Source organism: Dreissena polymorpha, chromosome 7, assembly GCF_020536995.1.
Source record: "Dreissena polymorpha isolate Duluth1 chromosome 7, UMN_Dpol_1.0, whole genome shotgun sequence".
Taxonomy (NCBI): Eukaryota; Metazoa; Mollusca; class Bivalvia; order Myida; family Dreissenidae; genus Dreissena; species Dreissena polymorpha.
The window spans coordinates 69082963-69110826 of record NC_068361.1 but is presented as its reverse complement, the minus strand read 5'-3'; the positions used below and the strand labels follow the sequence as shown (position 1 = coordinate 69110826).

Genomic DNA, 27864 nt, shown 5'->3' with positions numbered 1-27864 from the left:
TTTACATTCAACAATCCAAAGCTATATACACATGAAAATCAAAGCACATAAAGGGCCTTATACAAATGACATAGATACGTTTCTTGAAATGATTGAAAACTAATAAAGTGACGACAATGTGCATGGTTTAAGACTGCTAGAGTCATGCAGCCAAATTATCAAATTATGGGGCCTTTATCTTTGGATTCAACTGTATTTTTGGACATTCGAATAAATAAGGAGTGTTTTACTTAAATTATATTTAACACATTGGTTGATGTCGTTTTCATACAAGTTTACATATTTAAGAAGCTATGAATCTTTAAACTAATACTTTGGCTGAATAAAGGTTTGGTTTTTCCATATGTTCACAGTATGAGGCTCTATAATCGTACTTCTTGTTTGAGAGAGTTATGCTTTGCTATTTATTTGATTCTAGGCTGTTAAATATGTGATCTCAGGGCCGTGGCTAGTTTCTGTCACATTGCCATTATTTTAACGAACTTTGTACAAGACGCCTGATGCACTTTACCAAACCCTAGCGTATCGAACTAATTGTGAAATATAAATTTTACGAGAAGGGCCTTTCGAATCATTACTATTCCGGAATTTGATAAAAAATATCGTTTCTCATATAATATTGTTTTTACTTTATTGTGAGCAATAGTAAGATGCGTGTCCTGGAAGTTTCCTTAGGTAATAACTTTAGGAAAATTAAGATAACCTTTTATTGCATGGACTACAGGGCCGTACATAAATTTGGAATTGACACAGTCCAATGTTGAAGAAGGGTAGGCACATTCTTAGTTTTAAAGTTGGAGAATCACAATCAAAACAATACCCGAATCATTTCATTATATTTATAAAAAATAGTTGTGTTTCCGTTTTGAGAAAATAAAGATGTATTAACAAGGTTATCTAACACACTTTTTCTGAAAGGGGAAGTCTCTCTATATTAAGTCAATTTGGTAAAACCAATATTCTTGTGGTAAATTGCCGGCATTTAAATATAAATACGCAGATGTCGTGACAAAAATAGGTATGTTAGCGATTCTTGCTGAAAGCCTGACTGATTTACGTGAATATTAGCATCCAATGTACAGAGTATTTATTAAAATTTAAAGTGATGGAAAAGAAAGGTCTTACACAGGTTTAGATAGCAATATTACACGTTACTCTACTCTGAAAGCCTCTGAAGACTGGGAATAGAACAACATTGTTGATATGCCAAGAATTTCGAAATGCGCTCGAATTTAAGATGTTGTGTGAATATTAAAATTGATACTTTCGCAATGCTATTTTTTCAGATCTTGTCATAATATTATTGCTTAAGTTGCATATAAAACGACATTTCGGAGTTTTTCGTTTGCTACAAATGGACAGACTTATTTAATAAAGCATAAACAATATTTTTACGTCTGTTTGCCTAATTTTGAACTAAGAGCTTGTTTATCAATACTAATGCAATAAACTGCCTGGACAATTCGTTTTTATAAAGTTATTGGTTTTAATGTGCTTTAAGAATCAACCACACACAAATAATGTTATACATGACACTCACGAGTTTGTGCAAGTACACGTTTTAAATTATATTTTTGATATTTTATCACCGAGAATATCTGAATCATTCCCCATACGCAAGTGTCGTCTAATTCACACGTGAATAAATTGCGACCTTGAATTATAATGTTTCCATGACACACATTGCACGCATACGGGAATTTCATCAACGTAACAAATTCGCAAAAATATAACATAAGCTACAAACATGTCAACGGGGTGCAATGCGACATAAAATTTTCAAATACAGATTAATGACAAAAGTTAAAAAAAGTTAACTCGAATTGGAGTTTTAACATATCCGACAGACGCGTATACAACGGCTCGGACAAATGCGGACTGAAACTTTCTTCACATTTTTATACCTGTCAAATTACAAAATGCAAACTTATAGTTATTAGACCTAATCTAGACCCGATTAATAATACTAGTATATTTTTATGAAACACAATCAGGTGAAGAAATCGATTATATTAACAATACCATATTTTATGCTTTCAATAAACCGAAGTTACAGATGTATTTTATTATTACACATTCCTTGACAATTATGTTTAGAATCAATAGATTTGTTTAATTACCCGAAATCGAATCCTCTGTATCAAGGAATTCATTGAGTCTTCTAAATACTTCGCCAAACGCAAATGCGCCTATAATGAATTGTTTTGACAAGCTTTAAACGCGGAGCAAACTGAATTATCAAAGTCCAGAGTGAAGGTTTCAAACAAACTGCTAGTTACGATAATATGCCGACGGAGATAAGTCTGGTATAAAATTAAAGCAACAACAGATATTTACTTCCTTTTAAATATGCTCTCACTATAGTTTGAAGTTTATCTTTAAATTTGGTTAAAATCTTAGCTTCAAGCAAACCTACTTTAATCTTCAAAAAACATAATAGAACAAATATGAGGGTCATTATTGTGGGGCATTCAATTCATTTCAAATATGCGCCGCAATACTTATTGTTCAAATAACCAAACAAATGAATGTATCTTTGTCGTATTGATGCGAGTAATTTAGATCATATGGCTAACACACCGTATAAGCGACGAATATGAATGCAATTGTAAGGATTTTTATAAATGTCTGAAAGCAATTAAATCCTATCACTGACTATGATGGCCTTTTAGAACAATAAAAGATCGCTTATCTATATAAATAGTCCGTAAGTGTTTCTACTTCATGTTAAATGCTTTGTTCTGGTATTTTTGTTTAGACCAATTTCAAGAAAGAACTGTGTTTGGTTATAATCAACTGATATTATGATGTTATCAATTTCCTAATAATAAATTCATAATATATTGATTCGGACGTCATTTGTGTTCGCATGAAAACAAGCAATATATGTCTGATTACAAGCAGCGAAACACTTTTATAACACGATACTAAGATGATTAAGTAGTAGATTTTTCAAGGATTGTAACTGAATGGTTGGCAGTGATCCTCAGTATTTCGAATTTCAACAGGATGTTTGATCGATGTAAAATCAAATTCGTTGAAATAAACACTAATGTGAGCAATGTGGACAGATGTTAAAAACTTAATACAGACCATGATAACAAAAACAAACAAACATACAACACGGTTATATCGCCCTTTTTTGTCGCCATGTATAAAATGGGCAATACCGAACGTCCATCGCGGTCAGCGCTTTCTTTGCGTTAAGACGAGAATATTGATCTTGAAAGATTATACTGAATTAAACCGTGCATTATATGATGTCTTTGAATGAATAAAAGCAGATACAAAACTAAAAACTGCATACATAAAACAATACGCAGCGTTTTTAGAATACACACTTAAAGTCAAAGAGTTAAAGAGGTTTATAAACAGCTAAATATAAGGCAAAGAAAATCTACACGCGTCATCAGGTGGAGGCACTAAAAGAACAGGCACATCTCTCCCTGTTTCATTTGACTTTATTATAGTGATTATAATTTGATGCATAATGTAAGCTCTTCGGGAGATCTTTTAAGAGGAATGCAGAATCGAAGCGTTAATGGCTTGTACCGAATATTGCGGCTATTATCATTGTTGACTCTGCCAATCCGAAAAAATACGGAAAGTGTTTTATAAGAATTAAATCAAGGATATTGATCAGTATAGTTTTGTTAAATTTTTGCATGTTTCCGTAGGTATGGATCTTAAAAGCCATAATGTTAATTGACGGTTTGTCAAAATATTCACAGTATTAAGATACATGATAATTTATGATAAAACGAGCGTACGTTCTTGTTATTTGTTATTATTTCAGTATTGGCTTAACCGATAAACGTTTACTTAGCGTAAAGATTTAATCTATGAATCTGATGTGTGGTTTATATATTTAAAACAATGTAATTGTTTGCTCGGAGCAAATTCCCCATCATAAAATTGACTATAAAATTAACCCATATGTATAGTAAACCGATTTAGATTTTTTAAGAATAAAAACGGTACTGCCAAACAATAATATCAAATATGCACATTACAGTACATTTTGCATGCACTGTTTTCCCTACGCGTGTTACAGCCGACATTTTTTTTGCCAAATCACTACATCCTTTAACCTGATACTTATATTTGTACAAAAAGAAAACAAACAAAATCGTCTCTAAAACAATCTACGTTGAAATTAAGAACCAGATGCTATAAACAAAATACAAGACGGCCTGCACATGACTACTTGGGCCACAGAATATACCATATACACTACTTTTCTGTAGTATAACAATCTACGTTGAAATTAAGACCCAGATGCTATAAACAAAATACAAGCACATGACTACTTGGTCCACATAATATACCATATACACTACTTTTCTGTATTATAACAAATAATAGTATTTCACGCTACGAAAAGGAAGATATGCATACGAGACTTCGTATATGTACATATAGAGAGAATGTTGCGAGGCTTAGAGCACCGGGAGTGCGAGCCTTGGCAAGCGCTTTCGGTGTTTGAGCCGAGCAACATAAACTTCTCTTTATTTTACGCTAATCCTAGTAATCTATTTATCCCATTATTTTTTTGTCAACGTAACATAAATAGATCTAATTACATTAACAATAATTTTAATTCATTCTTAAAAGCGCTTAAAATCTAACGAATGTAACCATGGGTAGTGATATAAAATGTATTTGTTCTGGTACGCAAAATAGTCTTAACAAATTTCACACATAAACTGTAAAACGATAAAAACATATCACCATATGCGTCGATTTAATTTTACGCAGCATGCAAATTGTAACACATTACGACCGCGAAAAGAAGATCTTACTTTAATATAATTCATTTTATTTTCGAAAGGAAATGATCAATATACAATATGGCGGCGATTGCTCCTGACAAAATGATGTCGATGTCAACATACATGTACATGTAGATTTACACACAGATCAAGTCGTTTTAAACATAAATTATCAAAAAAACTAGACTCGCCTAATTTTTTTATTGGACGCTGCAGATTTTGATGGCGTCTAGATCTAGCCTTCACATCCTGTAGTTTGTGGCCCAAACACAAGACAATCCGTTATAGACTTTCTTTGATAAAGTGCACGCGACAGGTATATTCAACAAGGTGGGATAGTTTATTCCATGGGGTGTTATACCGTCAATGTCGGTATAAAAATGGGATAAAAAATGTTACGCAACATGTTCTAAAACTAAAAAAAAGCAATAACAATTGTGGAGAAGTTAAATGCAAGTGCAATAGAAGCTAATTCTTAATTTATTGTAATTTATTGTAAACACGAGTCCAACATTAATCAATATTACAAGTTAGGTTTTAATGTTCAATATCTCCACTTCAATATAAAATGGTTCGCCAAGTGATGCGGGTGTATTAAAACAACGCGCTAGTTTTGGAATGATTAATTTGATTGGTCGCGTGATAAAAGTCGGTTAGGAACATCAGAACACAAAATAGTAAATATGAGCACGATAAATTGTGATATTACCATTTTTCGTATTAATGAATTTTAACACTGAAATGGATTTGAGTCCCCTCTGTTTCAACATTGTCATTTCATTTTATGTCGCAATCATTATACCCCCAAATTGCACTATTAGAGCAAAATTGAAAGCGGGAATCCCCTCCTACTCACAACTTGAAGGGACCTGACATTCCTGAAGGTTTTCCTTGAAACAAATCCATATTACTTATCACTTAATTGCATGATACTTATAAAACGAATGCAGTAGAAAATATCTGTTAGAAAAGATTACACGATTTAAATAGTCAATAATGATTTTCTGATCATACGGCGAATATAAATATTTTTGACACGACAAAGCAGTGTGAAAACTTAAAAGAAAATATTTTAGATATTTTACCAAATAATTTTACAGTTCACATCATTTGAAAACCAAATTAACGAGCTAAATCGTTGTCAATATTGTTATTCCTAAAGTTTCGCAAGGTTTCGTATAATATTTATCTTGCTTATTACTGTAAAGCAACAATGTTCTTACCTGTCCTTTAGACAGCTGTAACCGCACATAAACTTCACATTTGAAACGCAAAGCAATATAACAAGACCACGCAGTTTTTACATAAGATCTTTGCGCAGTCGTTTTCAGAAAATTGTTAACAGGAAGATAATTTGTATTTTGTGAAACTGAAAGTAAACATGCTGCTCTTATATCACACGGACGTAGTCATTGGTAATCAACTTGTCTACAGAAGTGAGGTTTCAATTTCAGTTTCGAACGAAATATCTGTTATTTCATTATCGGGATAACACTCGTTTTCGAGGGCATGATCATCTGCGGGCGCTCGAAAAATCCGGATTTTGAGAACGCCCGCAGATGATCATATCAGAGAAAATGTGTATTTTCGCTATTATTGCATTGACAAATCACACATACCAAAATAAATTAAAATGACATTGAAAACATTATGTCTTGTTCATTCGACATCGACAAAATAATTCGATTATTTCATATGACGTCATACAGGTCAGGGTTGTGTTTTACATATGCCTCACTCGGTAATCATCAGAAATGACGAGGCTTTACCTTCGGATAGGTAGTTTTCGATTTAAAATGTGTGCAATCAGTGGATTAATGCAAATTTGAAATGCAGCCGCGCAAAGTAGGAATTGATGAATTATTTTGGAATTTACTGGTCGTGATGGTTAAATATATCGTCTGAAAACGTCATTGTTTTCATATATGTTTTTTACGTGCAGGTCTATCTTTTTTGTTCCAACTAAATTCTTAAAAAATTAATACTGCCAACATATTAACACTGAAGTATTTCAAGCATACAGCAGGGACGTTGAAGGTACATAAACACTTAAATGTACAGCATAGTCCTTTGAAAGTGTTGAGTAAATAACCTTAAGTTCATTGAAGTTGCCATAAAATAAAGCTGTTGTCAAGAGAGTGCAGATGGTATAATTTGAAAAGTGGATTGAAATATTCATTTCCTTTATCACTGCATGCATGAGGAAACTGGTGCTTATTCAGTTCCCCATTAATGATTGAAAAGTTTTCGAAGGCTGGAGCTATTAACAAAGTTCAATGTTGACCCTGAGGGGGGGGGGGTGAGGTTTTACAAATCTGCATTTCATATTGACATAATCCTCAGACAATGGATTCTGGTCGTGTTCAAAGGACATATCATCCGATTATCAACTCTACTTCTTTCTATGTGCATAGATTTTAGCTCGCTTCTTTTCACGTGACTTGCTGTTACAAGTTTACATGGATCTACATATAGATCTACTTGTCTCCCTTTCAACACTACAGTAAGTTGTAATCGATTATTGTTGGATTTTAAGAAACATTGCGAATGATGTTTATGACAGCGGAAATTTAAAATGGACCACTTGCCACCGTATCCCTATTCATTGACTGAAAACAAAATTAAGTTCTTTGACATTGAGGTCAAATAGTAAAATATCAAAGAAAAAGAGGCCAAAGTCTTATATTTTCTTATCTGATTATTTGTCTAGATTTGCTTTAAATCTCACTACAGGCGTTATAGGATTTAAAAAATTTCAAGGGAGAACCCCCGGAACCCCCATTTTTATGTTTAATATCCGGGCCTACAGCTAAAATAATGCTAGCTACGCCCCTGGCTCTCCTACAGACAAATTGGAATGGCCGTTTCTTAATTGTGAAAATGAAGAGTTGATGGTAAATAGTATTTAATTTAGTTGTTTGATATAATAAGAAGCAGGTAAACACATTACATAAATAATCTTTCATATAAACATCAAAATTGTTCATATTCTTGATCAATTTTATTGGCGTCGCTCTGGAGAGCGGCGACTAGTATGTAATGCATTTTTTTCGCTTATGGGAGGAGAAGTTATTTTACGGATCAATGTATATATTTTTGTTTTAAGAATATCTTTCATAGTGGTGATTTTTTGTGTAAATTTGTGTAAATAAGTACTGCATTTGTGCCTATAACATTTATTACAACATTTATTGCAAATAATGCAAAGCTAATTGCTTTAATTAATAACTGATCCACAACTAATCACAGGGGAAGATGACAGAGAATGAGCACATTCTCGAAACTTTCTGGTTTTGTATTAAAACAAAACATGATCAAAATATATTTATTTTGTGGTTTTTCTATTTTGCTTATTTAGTTGAGAATCAATGTAGTACGATATTTGACGACCTATCGCGCAAGCAAGTTTATTGGAAGGCGTAGTGGTACGAAAACGTACAATGTATTAGTTTATTAATAGACATATTATAAGGACCGCTATACAAAACTTCACCAAATAGCAGTACGTTAAAGATGTCAGCCGGAATAGCTCAGTTGGGAGAGCGTTAGACTGAAGTTGTTTACGCAACAATCATCTAAAGGCCTCCGGGTCAATCCCGGGTTCCGGCACAAACGGAACAGTACGGCAGCTGTCATTTTTTTCAGTCAGGTTAATAAATATAATAAAGCTTTATTTTATGTAGACATTTTAAAATCCATTTTACTACAATTGGACATTTTTATTAAAATTAATGGATGTCGCGTGGTGACAACGTTAATTAAAATTTCTTACATCACTTAAATATCTTATAAAAATACACGTGTTTTTATATTAACAAATAAATGCAAACAACACATCTATGATCCATGTATTTTTATGGTTGTCTATCATAGGCCCTAAGTACTATCCCTACCACATATAGAGCGCGAAGCGCGACACGTATTATTGATTTTAACAATGAGTTGCGATAAAGGAAGCAGCCGCTTATCAAGGAGGAGCTGTGTCCCAACAACCCGTTTCCCTAGAGTCAATCACTCCTCGGATTTTTGTTTAAGAACCACATATAGAGCGCGAAGCGCGAAACGTATTACTATCCAGGTGGTATGGTCCCTTTAGCATTATCCGACCATTACATCCATAGTTATCTTCCTTGAGAACTTTTGAAATCGTTGTTCGAAGTCCAAAATTTTCTTCCGATTGTTCCCAAACTTGCACAGGTTTTTTTATCAATGAGGACCCAACCCAAACTCTATATGAGCAATATCAGACCATAAGTCCAGAATTATGTCTCTTTGAATTTAACAAGAGGGCCATGATGGCCCTGAATCGCTTACCTGACTAACCTTGATACATCAACTTAAATTCTATCAGACCGATATACAATCCCAAGCCAGATTTCATCAATTAATACATCCAGGCAAAATTTCATTTAGACGTGATGAAAACTGTGACCTCTTTCAACTACACAAGGTTTTACTAGAATTGGCCCGGTGACCTATTTTTTGACCCCAGATGACCCATATACGATCCAAAATCAGATATCATCAAGATAAACATTCTGACCACATTTCATTAACATCAGATGAAAACTATGACATCTATTGCCTACACAAGATTTGACCTAGTGACCAAGTTTCTGACCCCAGATGACCCAAATACAATCCCAATCCAAACTTCATCAAGATTAACATTCTGACCAAATTTCATAAAGACTGGATGAAAACTGTGACCTCTATTGTCTACACAAGTTTTTTCTATTATTTGACCTAGTGACCTAGTTTTTGATCCCAGATTACCCAAATACAATCCCAACCCAGATCTTATCAAGATAAACATTCTGACCAAATTTCATACAGATTGGATGAAAACTGTGACCTCTATTGTCTGCACAAAATTTTTCTATTATTTGACCTAGTGACCTAGTTTTTGACCCCAGATGACCCAAATACAATCCAAGCCAAGATTTCATCAAGATAAACATTCCGGCCAAATTTCATGAAGATTGGATGAAAACTTTGACCTCTATCGTCTACACAATGTTTTTCTATTATTTGACCTAGTGACCTAGTTTTTGACACCAGATGACCCAAATACAATCCTAGCCCAGATTTCATCAAGATAAACATTCTGACCAAATTTCATGAAGATTGGATGAAAACTGTGACAACTATTATCTACACAAGGCTTTTCTAATATTTGACCTCGTGACCTAGTTTGTGACCCCAGATTACCCAAGTACAATCCCAACCCAGATATAATCAAGATAAACATTTTGACCAAATGTCATGAAGATTGGATGAAAACTGTGACCTCTATTGTTTGCTGTTTGGGGTTGTTTACCGTCGGGACTTAGGTTAAAAACCATTGCCCGAGCACACTGCTTAACATAACAAGCCAAATTTCAATAATTAATACATTCTGACAAAATTTCATTAAGACGTGATGAAAACTGTGACCTTTTTCATCTACACAAGGTTTTACTAGAATTGGCCCGGTGACCTAATTTTTGACCCCAGATGACACATATACGATCCAAAATCAGAAATTATCAAGATACACATTCTGACCATATTTCATTAAGATCATATGAAAACTGTGACCTCTATTGCATTCACAAAGTTTTTCTATGATTTGACATTATGACCTAGTTTTTGACCCCAGATGACCCTAATACAATCCAAACCCGGATTTCATCAAGATTAATATTCTGGCCATATTTCATAAAGATTTGATGAAAAGTGTGACCTCTACTGTCTTCAAAAGTTTTTTTTTAATTTGACCTATCTTTTGACCCTAGATGACCCAAATTTAATTCCAACCCAGAGTTTAACAAGACAAACATTCTGACCATATTTCATTAAGGTCTGATAAAAACTGTGACCTCTATAGTCTACACAAGGTTTTTCTATTATTTGACCTAGTGACCTAGTTGTTGACCCCACATGACCCAAATACAATCAAAACAGGGCTCCCCTGGCCCAAAATATTCTGTAGCCAACATTTTAGCCAAATTGAATTTTGTGTAGCCAAATTTTAGAAACTGTAGCCAAACTTTTAGCAAAGATTTCGGAACGACCTGTTGTAAGTCTAGGCTAAGGGGTGTTAAAGAAGAAACTACAAAACGAAGCTTTAATATGTTTATTACTATAATCATCATGTGTGCATAACAAAAATAAACTGTTTACAACAAACCATTTATAAAAATACATAGTGTGAAAAATTTCTTTGAACTTCTTTGTTCCCCCATTTAGTACCTTCTGAATTTGCGAAAGAGTGGACATGTTTTTTTGGAGAATTTGAAAGAATTTATAAACAGAATTGAGAATCTCTTGGTATTTCACCAAAAGTGGAATGGTTTCGGCTGCCCCGGCACAACTCAATGCAAACCGATGAGCTTTGCATTGTGTTGCCAACACACCTGGTACTGCTCGCTTCAGACGGGTGACTTCCCCAGAATTTCGCCCAATCAGTACAGAAGCCCCGTCAGTGCTCACCCCACATAATTTTTGAATGTTCATTCCCTTTCTACCAAGCAATTAACTACATTCTCATGTATGCTCTCCGCATTTGCTCATTGTTCAGCCACACCTAAAAAGTAAGTATGTGGCAAAGCCATTCCAAACTCATCAGTTTCCAAAAGTCTAACACAGGTCACTAAATTTTGCTTCACTGAAATGTCTGTGCTCTCATCGATCGTGATACTGTACTTGCATGATGTCTGTATCGTTTGGAGAAGATCACTCCTCAGAATGTATGCCATACAGTTTTGAAATTCCGACACACTGGAGCTGTGTTCATATGACGTGTGGCTGTCAACTCGAAGGTCATTGAGCTAGGTTGCACCCTGAAAATATATAAATACAAATTTGCAACCTGAAAATATAATTTATGATTTCAAATATATTTTGCTCAATATTTTTAACAAACTTAAAAATATAATAATTTATCAATCAATTTAAAATAAATCAAATTTGTTTTAAAGATGTTTTATTTATTTTTTACCTGCAAGGCACACACTCTGTTGAGGTCTGGAAACAGCGATGATGCGAGAGTATGTTGTGCAGCAAAGTACACATTAGTAATAGCCGACACTACAGCTGCTTCACTTTTGGATAGTGCTGCAGCCTGCGCATTTGTCATTGATGTTTTACGACTAGAAGCTTGTGAGGCCTCTTTGTGATCTGAAATAAACAAAATCAAATATGCTTAATTTCAAAACAAAAAGCTCATTTTGAAAAGTGTCAATATATATTTATTATGAACATAACAAAATATTATTGTTATTGTTAATATATTATTCATATATTAATGTATATACATTTTAATATTGATTGTCATTTTTTTATTACCTTTTGATTTTTTGTGTTTTGAAATGTTGTCTTTTTTCAACATACTACACCCAGATGTGAATGAATTTGATTTTTGAAACTGTATGCATATTTTGCAATACATCGATTTTGCATTATAAACTAACCACTTGAATTCCGAAAGCCAAACATCTTTGAATGATCTATTATCAGATTTGATTTTTTTGAGACCGGGTCATTAGATTCGTCAGAGTCCAAAGGACGCTTATTGCCTATGGTCGCCATAATAACAGTCGCAATTTCCGATACTGTATACCCGAAATGTCAAGGGTTTTATACCCGTTCATCTATCATCATTCACAATTGTAACACATTTAGCAGACAATACCAAACTTCCAGATTGATGTCAGACATTCGGTCTGACGGATTGACAAATTCTGTCAGACCGGTTGAGTGTTTGTAAGACCAAAAAAAAGAGAGAAAACACAAAATGAAATGACGGTTACACATAGTATTTATTTATATTATAATGGCATATATCAAGTATGTACTATCTAGTTATATCATAAAACAAGTATGTTACTATATATTACTAGATATTATCAGATATAGGAAGAGAGATTGGAATTTAAATAATTGATTATCTTCTTCTCATTGTCTCCTTCCTCCTGAAATTGTATACAGTATTGATAATTGATTTGTTGAGTTTATGCGTCAAGGTCTACGACATTTTCAGGTTCAGCAGTCTCCTGCTCATCTGAGGTACCTTCAATTAATAGATGATCAATCAATTGAGTCTCGACAAATTTGTTTGCCAATATTCTCAATATAATAGTATCCATACCAGGTAATACTTTGGTAAGAAACCTAAGCATATCAGGCAAATCTCACAATACAAAATATAAAGACAATAAAATTAGTTGTGAAATAATCTTTTGGAGAGAAGACAACACTATTTTGAAAACGAAATCACCTGAAAACAATTATACGTTAACGTTATTTTCGCTTCGCAATGATGTTTACATTGAAGACAATTGACCTCTAACATATGCGAGCACCTTGCTGCATGGTCCCGGCTCTCGCATTTTGCGAATTGACTTGCACATATGAGCGTGGAACTATTACTTTATAAATATCCGTTTGGAAATTTCCAGTCATTGTCACGGAATATACCGAGTTGCAACAGTTTGTATTTCAGATAAATCGAAACACACTCGGCAAATTCCGTCTCTACGTTCAGAATATTTTACGAATATAGTATCGCGTGATCCGAGTTATTTCGGAAAAAAAACGCGTATAACCGAACATGTGCGAGCTATTCTTATTGGAGGACACAAATAAATCGAAACATAAAAACGACACTGGTATTACCGTATAAAGTTCTACATGTTTTGATGGCAAATATGGGAATCCCACGGAGCAACAGACGATGATTATTAAAGACCGATAATCCGCATTGTTTAATAATTAAGCAACGATTAATAACACTTATCCTTTATGGATTTTCATGAAATATTCTCTTTAATCTGATATATAAATTATAATTAAACAATTAGTGAAAAACAATTCATTATGCTGTTAAACGTTTTTATATTATTTGACCTAGTGACCTAGTTTTTTTACCTCAGATGACCCATATACAATCCCAACCCAGATTTCATCAAGATAAACATTCTGACCAAATTTCATAAGGATTGGATGAAAAAATGTGACATCTATTGTCTACACAAGGTTTTTCTATTATTTGACCTAGTGACCTAGTTTTTGACCCCAGATGACCCAAATACAATCCCAACTGTACTGTCTTAATCGGTTAAAAGAGTAACTTCTCAATGCGTTTTCTTGTATCTTTATTTTTCCAGTGAAAACAGTGACGACGCAGCGTCCGGTGAAATGGCTACGTGAAAACGTTGAAAACGATGAAAACGATTGACAGAAATAAACAAAACAATCTTTCAGTCCTAGAAATACTCAATAATGCAATACATGTACCACGTACATGTTCAAGTATATTGGATATGTGACAATGTAATTAATAAATGAAAAAAACTATATTTGTTTGGTTTTAATTTCAATCTGTTGCTGCTTACAAAGTTCCTTGAATAAATTGCCTTTTGTATAAGGGAGGCAAATACCGCCAGCATTGTCACATTTCCAAACATCGATTATCTATCTTGATTAAAGTCAACCATATATATATATTTCTTTCAATAATCCAAAGTGGTGACTATTCATAGGCTCAACGAGACGATTCTAGTAAGTGACACAACATGTGACTCTTGTATTAAAGAAAGCATTAAATATACAAAGTTAAGAAATCATTATATGTAGCAAATGATAAAACAGGACAGCGCATTTTCTTACCAATGTAAAATTATACATATTTGCATATAAAACAGCTTTAAAATGCGTTTTAAATCAACAATACCAACAACCGTTTATTAGCACTTATTTAAACCTAAATTCGCATGTTTCCCCTAAGAACAATTTGCCACTGAACAAAGGGAGATAGGCCAATATCTTTCATTATTGAATTTCTACTATTAAACGTAAAAACAGTAATTTAGCTACTTAAATTTGTACAGAATTCTATGTATATGTTTATCAAATTTGTATTATACCATCTGTTCGCAATGACAAGCGTCTATTACATGAAATGGACTAAACGATCATAGTTCGTACACGTGTAGGCCATGCGTAGCAAAACAATCACACAATATACTATTTTACCATGTGAATCAGATGCTGACAGCCTTTATAATGTTAGCGAATCAATTAACGGGTAAGTAACGCACTCTATGGGTACTTACAGAATTTGATTAGCTCCTTTAAGACAGCACAGGACGGTAAAAACATTGATTACATTTCTAGAAAAAATGTCGATTCTTTCCATTGTTATTGGTACCCTATTTGTTAACCGGGAACCAAAATTTCTGCTGGTGCCGCTTCCAATCAGATTCCAAGAAATATTCGCGGGATGCAAACACCACTTGTACCTTCGTACCTATTACAGGCGCACCAGGTAATTTTGGCGCTTACATACCAGCCCCCAATTATGAGATAAAGCAACTTATATAAAAATTTACTAAATGAGACAAAATTACAAAGTGTTTAATTAACTAAATTTAACACCATATTCCTTTAAACTGTCAACACTGAATTGCAACTCAAATACAAATGAACACATAAAAATAAACGCTATGTACATAAACCAACATCAAACTAGTCATTTACAACCACAACTTGATGAAAATGTACAGTACTATGGCTGTCTTCTTTCTTTGTGTCTCCATGGTGAGATGAAGGCTCTGATTGAAGCGAATCGAACTTGTATAACACAATTCACAACTCAAACTAGATTGGTGCAACAATTAGTCTTTAGCCAAGTTACAAAGGACTAACAAAACAATAAATTATTCAAAGAAAGCATTTTGGTTTATAATTACTTTGAAATTCTTTAACTCTAATCTTAATTTAATTAAAAACATTTACACCAGTCTACTCTGAGCTACCACTATTATCACTTTTTGCGTCATTTCGCTAAGATTGTATTCTTTTTTCTGCTTCAAAGATAATACATAGCTTGTCTATTGGCCGTGTTAACTTATTCGTTGCCGTTTTCACTTTGACCTGACGAACAGCACCCGAGCGGTCGGGCAAAGATTTTTCTATTATCCCCAATGGCCATGAGTTTCTGGGTGCCGTGCTGTCAACGATTAGCACAACGTCTCCAACTTGCAAGTTTCTTCTTCTCTCATGCCATTTCTGACGTTCCTGCAACAGGGGTAGATACTCGAGAATCCAGCGCTGCCAGAACAGGTTCGACATATACTGAACCTGCCGCAAGCGTCTTCTGCAGTAATTGTCATTTTTGCAGAATAGTCCAAGTCGTAATTTCGGGTAACGTTTCAACAGCAATAGGTGATTAGGTGTCAGAGCTTCCAGGTCGTCAAACCTGTCAGAAACTCTTGAAATAGGTCTATCGTTTAGAATTGCTTCTATCTCACACAATAATGTTTGTAGCCCTTCGTCGTCTAAGACCTGCTCCCTGATTGTACTGTTCATAGCAGACCTTATAGATCGTATCAAACGTTCCCACGCGACTCCATGATGCGAGCTTGCAGGTGGATTGAATTTCCAGTCTATGTTTCTGGTCAGCATAGCGTCACTTATTTGGTTATAGTTCCACTCCTGTACTGCCTGACTCAGTTCACGCTCTGCACCCACAAAGTTTGTACCATTATCAGATCGCATGATTTTCACTTGACCGCGACGGGCAATAAAGCGACGCAAAGCGTTTATAAAAGAGTCTGTATTTAGTGAGTAAGCGACTTCGATGTGTACGGCGCGGCTTGCGAGACATGTAAATATGGCACCATAACGTTTAACACGACTGCGTTTCAATTTGAACTCGAAAGGTCCAAAATAGTCTATGCCTACTCTAGTAAACGGTGGTTCATTCGGAGTTACTCGATCTTCTGGTAAATCAGCCATTTTCTGTTCACCTACACGCGATTTGCACTTGCGACATGTAACCCATTTTTTGAGCAGTTTTCTAATTGCCGATGGCGCGTTCACTACCCAATATTGTTGTCGTAATGTGGCTAACATGTGATTTCTACCGGCATGCATGAGATCTTCGTGAACTTGACGCAAAACTAATGTCGTTAAATGATGTCCCTTTGTTAGGATGGCCGGATGCTTCTGTTCTGCGGGCATGCTTGATTTGTTGAGGCGTCCACCAACCCGCAAAACATTGTTTTCTAAAGTTGGGTCTAGCTTTCTGATGTAGCTGTCTCTTTTCACACGAGTATGATCCCTTTTAAGGTCTTCTATCTCCTTACTGAAAGTCTGTCTTTGCACATAGGAGACAACAGCGATCTCAGCTTTCTTTAAATCACTATGTGTGATTTTGTTGAGGTTTTCGTCCTTCAGTGTAAGAGAAATGTTCCTACCAGCACGTCTGCGCAACTCGTCTCTTATCTTCAGAATCCAGGCGATGCTCCTTTTCAATTTGTACCAGGAAGAGTGATGATTTATCAGTTGCTCGATACAGTCTGAACGTGATCTATCAGCGACAGAGCCCACGTCACTACTTTTTTGCTTTGTTTCGGTACAAATCGCTACTATGGTCTTAGCTTCTGGATCATCTGCATCGATCCTACCAACGTCCTCCGGTGTAGAAGGCGATTTGTCTTCATTCTGAAGCAGAAATGATGGTGCTTCAATCTATCCATTTTTCCACTGTCTTTGGTCAACAGGCAAACCTCTGGAGGCGACGTCTGCCGGGTTCAGTTTGATGTTGATGTAGCGCCATTCATAAGGTTTGGACCCCTCATGGATAACGCTTAAACGATTTGCCACAAACGTATGGAACCTTGATGTGAAGTTTCTTATATATCTCAGCACTGACATACTGTCTGTCCAGAATGTTGTTTTGTCGATATCAATATCCAGCTCGCGTTTCAACATTTTGTCTGTTCGCACTGCCACTGTTGCTGCAGTTAACTCTAACCTAGGAATTGTTACCTTTTTCAGTGGCGCAACGCGTGATTTGCCCATAACAAATGCGCAATGTACGTCTCCGCTTAAATTGACTATACGCAAGTATGAAACTTTCCATACCCTTTTTCACTAGCGTCAGCGAAATGATGCAACTCTGACGAGGACACTATTCCAAATCCTGAAGGTATGAAGCATCTGTCTACCTCGAAGTTATGCAGCTCGTTTATTTTTTAAAGCCAACGACACCATTTTTCGTCGTATTTTTCTGGAATGGGTTCATCCCAAGAAATTTGAAACTGACAAAGTTGTTGTAACAATGATTTTGCGTTGAGGATCATAGGTGCTAGGAACCCTAGGGGATCGTAGATGCTGCTGACTGTGGACAAAATTCCTCTTCGTGTATGTGGATGATCCTTAACGTCGACAGTGAAGCTGAAAACATCTGAGTCAGGGTTCCAGCTCACGCCTAGAGTTCTCTCCAAGGGCAACTGGTCAGAGTCAAGGTCGAGGTTCTTTACCTCGGCTGCCCTTTCTTGTACTGGAATGGACTGCATAACTCTCTGCTGTTGCTAACCCATTTCGATATGTGGAACCCTCCTCCTTTGAGGACTGCTTTAACCAGTGATATCGCTTGATCTTCTGTTTTTACGGATTTCAGGCAATCGTCCACATACATGTTCCTCAGCACGGTGTTAACAACCTCATCATTGAACTTTCCTCTCGCTTCTTCCGCGGTTTGCCGCAGAGCATAATTGGCACAGCTTGGAGGTCATGTCGATCCAAACAAATGCACGAGCATTTGAAATTCCACTGGTTTTGCACTTGTGTCGCCCTCTGGCCACCAAAGGAACCTCTGGAAATTTCTGTCGCTAGGGGACACATGGACTTGGTAGAACATACTTTCTATGTCCCCCATAATTGCGACTTCATCCTGTCTAAATCTGGTTAAGGTGCCGACTAGTGTATTCGTTAAGTTTGGTCCTTGCAAGAGCTGGTCATTCAGGGATGTCCCTCCGTAACGTGCAGCGCAGTCAAACACTACTCGGATTTTGTTTTTCTTTGGGTGGAATACACCGTGGTGAGGCAGGTACCAGACCTTACCATCTTCAGGCTTGTCGTCCGGTGAAACCCTAAGAGCGTACCCCTTTTCAATGACCTTGTTCATGAAATCGTTGTACGCTTCTCGAAATCGTGCATCTTTATCAAAACGCTTTAACAGCATGGTCAGCCTGTGCTCTGCTTGTTTTTTGTTGTTTGGCATAGCTACACATTGGTGTTTAAATGGCAAATTTACAAAGAAGTGGTCATTCTGCTTGTGCGAATGTTTCATGGATTCCATAAACTGACAATCTCCTTTTGAATTTTCGAGTTTGTCGTCAATACTTCTTTCGGGAAAGTCTTTATTGAAGTGGTCTCTAACCTGCTCTTCTAATGACGCAGATCCTTTGATGTGAAGTGTGCCTGTGCGAAACTTTCTGTGTCTTCTCCAGAGACTTCTAGTGGTCCGTTAACAACCCAACCGAAGATGGTCTTTATTGCGAAAGGACCACCGTCTTTACTAGCGATAATGTCCCATGGTTCCATTGCCTTGGGTACGTTTACCCCTATTAATAGGTCCACTTCACTGTCTATCCTATCGAGCTGTTGGTCTCTCAGGTGAGGCCATCCGGTGACATCATCCTCACTTGGAACATCTGCTCTTGATAAGGGCAGAGACGGCTGAGTAAATACCGGTGGGAGCTCTATTGTGTGCTCTCCATCCAGCGAGCTGATCTCCAAGCCCCTTACCTCTCTAGTGGTTTGTTTCTGCTTGTTTCCGAGAGTAGTTAGGTTCAGAATGGTCTTCTTTCCCTCGATTCCAAGTAAATGCAGCACTCGGTCTAAACAAAACGTGGCAGTGCTACCCGAATCCAAGAAGGCGTATGTCTCTACAAACTTGTCGCTGCTTTTAGCCTTTACTCTTACTAGCACGATTGGCAATGCGGTGCCAGCCCCCGTACGCGCTGCATATATTTGACCTGTTTTTGCAGCCAATGTTGCATTGGCTTCATTTGAGTTTACTACTTCCATACGTGGCTGTACGTGAAGGATGGTGGGATGTAGCCTTTTGCAAATGTTACATGTTAGTTTCCCTTTACATTCATGTTTTCTATGGCCCGTTTTAAGGCAGCTGAAGCACAAACCCTTTGTTTTTAAAAAAGTGTATCTGTCTTTAAGAAGATTCAAAGTGATATTTTTACAGTCACACAGGTTGTGATGTCCTGCACAAAATAAGCATGGATTAGTAGCAGAGCTATTTCCCTTATTGTCACTAACTATTGTTTCCATGGTTCGCCGCGACTTGGGCACTTGTTTGTCTTTAACGTTTGCAGATTTAGTTGAATTGCTCATGAGCATTTCTTTCCCATACACGGGGTCATTTGCCTTTTTGGCCTCTTTTCTTACGAAGGTCACTAACATTTCGAATTTTATGGTTTGAACCTTTCCTTTTTGTTCATACACAAGGTTTCGCCATCTGTCGTGTAGATAGAAAGGCAATTTTTGTACAATTGCTCTTAAATTTTCGGAGTATTCTAGTACTCTCCCTGCGTCAACATCCTCAACCGCGAACTGGCATTCTCGAAGAAATATGGCAAATTCATCAAGTGCCTTTGGATTGTCTGCCTTGATGATGGGCCAATCTAGCGCCTTTTTGATGTACGTCTGGGCGATGACGTCAGCGTCGCCATATCTCTCTTCGAACTCTTGGAAGGCTGCCTTGTAACCAGTTTCCGCTTTCAAATTAGAATATCCTGTTACAATTTTGTGTGCTTCTCCTTTAGTAAATTGAAGCAGATAATTGAGCCTCTCGTCGTAGGAATCTGTGTTGTTGCTGACTCTTGATTGAAATTGTCTTTTTCTTGTGTACTCAGACGCTGCGCCAGAGAATTTATTTATTTCCGCACGTGGCTTACTAAGTTCACGCGCCACACTTATTCCAAACGATTCTTGAGTTTTGTCAATTTTTATTGTGCTTACATCTGTAATTTGTGGTTTTGTTTCAAAGGCACTATCCTCTAGAAAACTTTTTTCCAAGTCAGCCAAAATTCGTGATTTAGCGTCACTAACATTAATCTCAGTTTGTATTTCAAGTTCTTCTTCTTTCAATTTCAGGCGCAGCTTTTCTTCTGCTATGGTCCTTTTCTGTTTAAAGGCTTCTTGCCTTTCTTTGGTCTTCTTTGACCCTTTCAATTGATACGTGGCTTGAAACATCTGTCTTTACACTGCTACGCACAGATTTTCCATCGCTTTTGGTGCTTGTGCGGCCCTGTGATTGTTCCATGAACCACTGCTCTACAGCACGCTTCATAGTCAAGAAGTCCACAGATTGCCTTTCAAATAATTCGTGATCATGTTTGGCTGTTTCTAAATCAAGAAGTCCTTGTACTTTTTCGTGATCTGACAATAATTGTTCATAAGCACTTAGCCAAATTGTGTATCTTGATTTCACCGCTTCAGGGTTTGGTTCATATTTTAGAGTGTCACTCAAGCTGGTTGAAAGATTGTTCAAATTATTAATTAAATGCCTTCTTTCTTTGCCTCTGACATCTAGTTCGTACGTTAGGCCCTTTTCGGTCAACGTTCTTTGACGAGGTTCTGGATCGTCATCAGCTCGAGATATGGCGTAGAAATGTCAAGTGAATTTTCAATGAAATTCAAATTCTTCAATTAATGAACTGTCTTAATCGGTTAAAAGAGTAACTTCTCAATGCGTTTTCTTGTATCTTTATTTTTCCAGTGAAAACAGTGACGACGCAGCGTCCGGTGAAATGGCTACGTGAAAACGTTGAAAACGATGAAAACGAATGACAGAAATAAACAAAACAATCTTTCAGTCCTAGAAGTACTCAATAATGCAATACATGTACCACGTACATGTTCAAGTATATTGGATATGTGAAAATGTAATTAATAAATGAAAAAACAATATTTGTTTGGTTTTAATTTCAATATGTTGCTGCTTACTAAACAATCACAAAGTTCCTTGAATAAATTGCCTTTTGTATAAGGGAGGCAAATACCGCCAGCATTGTCACATTTCCAAACATCGATTATCTATCTTGATTAAAGTCAACCATATATATATTTCTTTCAATAATCCAAAGTGGTGACTATTCATTGGCTCAAAGAGACGATTCTCGTAAGTGACACAACATGTGACTCTTGTATTAAAGAAAGCATTAAATATACAAAGTTAAGAAATCATTATATGTAGCAAATGATAAAACAGGACAGCACATTTTCTTACCAATGTAAAATTATACATATTTGCATATAAAACAGCTTTAAAATGCGTTTTAAATCAACAATACCAACTACCGTTTATTAGCACTTATTTAAACCTAAATTCGCATGTTTCCCCTAAGAACAATTTGCCACTGAACAAAGGGAGATAAGCCAATATCTTTCATAATTGAATTTCTACTATTAAACGTAAAAACAGTAATTTAGCTACTTAAATTTGTACAGAATTCTATGTATATGTTTATCAAATTTGTATTATACCATCTGTTCGCAATGACAAGCGTCTATTACATGAAATGGACTAAACGATCATTGTTCGTACACGTGTAGGCCATGCCTAGCAAAACAATCACACAATATACTATTTAACCATGCGAATCAGATGCTGACAGCCTTTATAATGTTAGCGAATCAATTTACGGGTAAGTAACGCACTCTATGGGTACTTACAGAATTTGATTAGCTCCTTTAAGACAGCACAGGACGGTAAAAACATTGATTACATTTCTAGAAAAATTGTCGATTCTTTCCATTGTTATTGGTACCCTATTTGTTAACCGGGAACCAGATAAAGATAAATATTCTGACCAACTTTCATAAAGATTGGATGAAAAATGTGACCTCTATTGTCTACACAAGGTTTTTCTATTATTTGACCTAGTGACCTAGTTTTTTTACCCCAGATGACCCAAATAAAAATTTCAACCCAGATTTTATCAAGATAAACATTCTGACCAAATTTCATAAAGATACGATGAAAAATGCGACCTCTACTGTCTACACAAACAAATTGTTGACGCACGCGCGCACGCACACACGCACGCACATACGGACGCCGGACATCACACGGTCACATAAGCTCACCATGTCACTTCGTGACAGGTGAGCTCAAAATAAAAGTGAAAAACTGCTTCGTTAGGTGATTATGTCTACATTTTTCATCAGATTCTTTCCAAACTTACAGTGTCTTCATATCAATGAGCATTTTGACCTCATATAAAATGAGAAACATCGGGACAATAAGTCAAGAATTTTTTTCAATTAAATTTGACAAAATAAACAATTTCCACTTGTTTAAAAATTTTCACAACTTTCGTCTGAATCTTTCCAAACTTAAGTGTTTTTATATCAGTATTACTCGAACCCTTTTGAAAATGATGAATATCGGAGCAATTAATCTATTATGATCTTTTACTGAATTTCAAAGTATTGTGAAAGGCAGCTTCTGTATGCAATTTACAGTTTTCATTCATTTTTTTCAAACTTTTACAGTGTTTTCATATCAATGAGTACTCAACCCCTATCGTAAATGAGCAACGTACGAATAAGTTCAGAATCATCTCCCCTTGAAGTTTAGAAAAATATGAAATTACGCTTACAAGATGAAGCAGATTTTTTAAAACCTACACAGTTCTGTTCAATTAATGAAAACTGCACACGGATGCCAGTAAAAAAAAGGAAACCAATGTTAATAAATTGAACTATGAAATATTTGGGGGTTACAACACAAAATCATAAATAATGGTTATTTGGTGGTTATAACACAACATCATAAAAAATGGTTATTTGGGGGTTATAACACAAAATTATAGATAATGGTTATACCAGTATCTTTTTCTATTTTGTTTAAAATAATCGGCCAACATATTAATATTTACAGTAGAAAAAAAATCGTTCCATGTAACTTCATTGAGTGCCTTTTACACTAAAATTCCCGACGCCCTTTGATGCTTTGCATCAATACTTATCTTGTTTTAAACTTGTATCAAACAATAAACAAGACATCATTGTTTACGAATGTTATATGTGGAATGTATGTGGGCGTTAGGACAGGAAAAATATGATAACATTGTTTACATGTAATGGAATGTAATGTTATGTTACATCTTAATCAATTCTAGGAAACACGCGTCATTGGCTGTTATTGCGCAGTTTGGACTGCATGCACTTCCTCATTCAGTCAAATTGAAGCTTTCGGACCGCAAAGAACGACACAATGTGGCTTTACCAACTTGTGTTTGTGTTAATACTGGCCTTGGGAACAGTAAAGGTTATATATTTTGTTATATATGTACATGTACATTAAAGTTCAGATAAATATATCGGATTCGTAAATAGTGTAAATATAGCGTTTCTTAAAAATTAAAATATGCTTTAGCTTGTTTGTTATATTTCTATCAAAATGTCGTAAAGTTTAGGGTAATTATGTGGCTTTCTTATTTGATACGAACAATCAATATCAACCTATGTAACGTCCGCATCCTTCATTACTGTTTTTTTTACTTTTTACATTGGGTAATGTATGGATGTGTACGTATCAACTCTTAGGCGACGTTAAATAAAACATTACATGTACACGGAAAAATACTAAGGCCCGTGCATTTATAACTGGTGTCGACTTTAAATAAACATACATTAAAGTTACATAATCAGGATATATATCTTAAAATGACTAGGCCTTTATTAATGCCACATGACACAACCACGCCACTTAGATGAAGAAAACACACACGACAAACACAAACTGTATCAAAAAACATATACAGGTAGAGAAAATATTGTTGGGAATAACGACATGTCAATTTATAATCATGATGGCTCTAAAGTATGTGTTAAATGAACAAGAGTGAGATTATTCGATCAAAAACCGAAAAAAAAATACAATTTGTTTGATAATTAAGAACAATAATTGACTGAAATGACGCGAGAGCAGCTTCAATTTTTCATGTATATTCTGACGTATTGCATGTGTCGAAAGTTTCTTTTTAATACGTTTGGTTCGGATAAAGCGTATTTGTTGTAGCTTCGTTGTAGGAAATGATGGCTAGCAGCTGACACTGGCCGACTTATGTATTTGATAGATATTTAGTGCGATTTGTAATGTATGTTCACTACAGTGAGCGATATGTAGAGGATATTGGTCAGTTTCAGTCGACGATTTTATTTCAGGAGTGATCAGCGACAGCTTTTTAAGTGTGGTGTAGCCACTAGTGAAGGTATTGTTTGTTATGATAACGAGTGCATTGAAGAAGTCAACACATTTTCTTTATATATATAAGTGTTTATTAAAGTTAAAATTTTATCAAAGGGATATTAATTATTATTATGTTATAAAGCTATATCATTTGATCCTATTAATGCTAAGACACATTTTAATCATTAAAACAGGTTTTATAGTAAAACTAGATTTTGGCTAATTATTGCGTAGTAGAGCCTTTTCCTAAAAAAATGTGTGTGTTGTGTTTTTAATTGAATGTTTCGATGTGCTACTTGTACCACGAAGAACACGTAACTAATAAGTCACCAATACCCCTTGATTTCTAGAAACGCAGACACTTAATTGTTCTGGGATTTTATTTGCCCAAATTAATGCAAGCAAACCACACAATTCCGAATATTTTGCGTCATTATTTACGGAGATATAGGGTTTATTAACGATTTTAAGAAATGTATTTGAACCAGTTAAGATTTAATTTGTCGGAATCATTTCTTGAAAGATTCAAAGGTGGGGCTCTTTAATCAATGCGCTATCGCGGAAAAAAATATTACAAAGATCTCTGTTAACTTTCGAATCTATTGAAGATATAATCTCGAACAATATGACAATTACAATCTACATTTAGGAGTTCCTAACAACGTTTTCCCATTAAACATATTGCTACAAAAGTTTGACTTTACGTATTATGTGTGTAGTATGTGCTTTAACAGAAACCAAATTGTACTTATATCATTATATTATTTCACAAAGTGCATTCCAATATTTCCTCGTTTTTGCGTGTTCAAACTTGTAATTGTGATGTGAAAAGGGCCCTTGACACTTCATAAATTATACTTACCTATTGTTGTCTTCATAAAACAACAATGTTTGAATGATCACACAAGTTCATATATACATGTGGACATAATGACAAATAATTGTATCAATGTAATTTAAATGAAATACAAAAAAATTTAAAGTTGATATCTATTTTATATATTGCTAGTTAGTGATGGTGTTTTATTTAATGCTTTCCGGTGGTTTATAGAGAAATATCAGTGAATTAAAACTGATAATTTCACTGTTTCAAACAGTGAAAATAAACATTGAAAATTATCGATAATTTTCACTGTTTACTGTGAAATGACGTCATTCTTTTGACGAAATGACGTCATTATCCCAGCGAAATTCTTTAGTTAAACTCTTTAACAATGTATATAAACGGTGAAAAAAAGCCTAAAATGAAAAGAAAATTTGTTGAATTCGGTAGAATATCGATTTTAATTCACTCGTGATCATAGAAAATATATATTGTCACTCGTGGCTGCGCCACTCGTGCAATATTATTTTCTACGATCACTCGTAAATTAATATCGATAATCCACCGAATTCAACAAATATCCTCTATGTGATTTAAATGCTATAGTGGAGCGTTGTTGTTACTTATATTTGAATTCCTTATGTGTATGGTTTCTATGACTTTACTATTTACATCATTTTATTAGCTACGGTGTAATGGGACTGTTATCTTAATGTTGCATTAGGATTATTTTTCGATGATGGGCTAATGGAAATAAAAAGGTAAACATTTTCTTTTTTCGTAACACGGACGTGTACGTTAAGTGCGCGCACTTGAACATACAAATTTAAGAACCAAGTAAATTGGTAAGGCCTACATTTTTTATAAACACGCAAACAACTATCAAGATTAAACATACATTAAATACATTTAAATACGTCTTTAAAAACTGAACACGAATGTATTCAAATACCTCTTAAACCACCCTATTATGTTCGCAATTCTCTTTAATGTTTGTTGGGTAGATCTGTTGCATACGAAAATATATTTCGTGAAAACCATTCCTTAGGGTTTTCAACAATCTGAATTGATTGTATATTTTCAGTAATGAAAAATTAAAACCCGGTAAAATATATTATTTAATTCTAATAAAGTTCCTTAATTCAAATAAATTCAAAACTAATTTTTCGATTCAACACCTATAGATGCATTTTTTTCAATATTCTAAATGAATTATCACTAATGGTCGCAACTGTCGGTTTGTGTTGATATCAGAGATGGATGACGAGTGGTCTATATATGCTTGTATAAACAAAATAACATGTCATGGTTATGTTTGAAACACTAATGAAACATTGTTTAAATTGTCATACTAAATTTGATAAACATTTGATTTTCGAAACTACACAACATGATTAAAAATTGTGATGCTACAATATAAGATAACCTTGTCAGCAAAAGTAATTTGTAGCGTAAACGTGCTGTAAATGGTTTTTGGAGACAAGAGATGTGTTTGTCAGAAACACAATGCCCACTACTGCGCCGCTTTGAAGCCATATATTTGACCTTTGACCTTGAAGGATGACATTGCCCTTTCACCACTCAAAATGTGCAGCTCCATGAGATACACATGCATGCCAAATATCAAGTTGCTATCTTCAATATTGCAAAAGTTATGACCAAGGTTAAAATTTTTGGACAGAATGACAGAATGACAGACACATACAATGACAGACAGACAGGCCAAAAACGATATTCCCCCGATCATTCGATCCGGGGGCATAACAATCACGAATAGATTCTATTAACAAATCTACAATACCTAGAATAGTCTACAATAATTAAAAAGCAAGAGAAAAGTATGATAAAATGATTTCCCTCACCAGGATTCAAACACTGGCCCCTATTTAGCAAGACGTAGCTCTATTCCTATTCCTATTGACCATTCAGGCGTTTGATGCTGAAAGCGTATGGAAAGGCTATGTTAGAAGTACGCATATTTTGCAAGTTATGGGTGCAAAGCGTAACACACGTTTCATTTAAATATTTTTACCGATTTCGATAGTTTATAATCCATAAACGTACGCATTTTTCAAAAACGTTTAACGTCCATAACGGTTATTTGATTTTTTTAATAGTATGAATACATTCTTTTTTTTTAATCCATGACATTTTTGAAACACGTCATTTTGTTACTGATGCTGTGTCACTTTATTTTATTGGCTTGTATATATTGAGAT

General features: G+C 35.2%; 1 protein-coding gene across 7 annotated transcripts in view; it reads left to right on the top strand.

The window, feature by feature from the left end:
- The window catches only part of LOC127837691 (3-oxoacyl-[acyl-carrier-protein] reductase FabG-like), a 325705-nt gene that overhangs the window by 73862 nt on the left and 223979 nt on the right, over positions 1-27864 (top strand). The window lies entirely within an intron of this gene.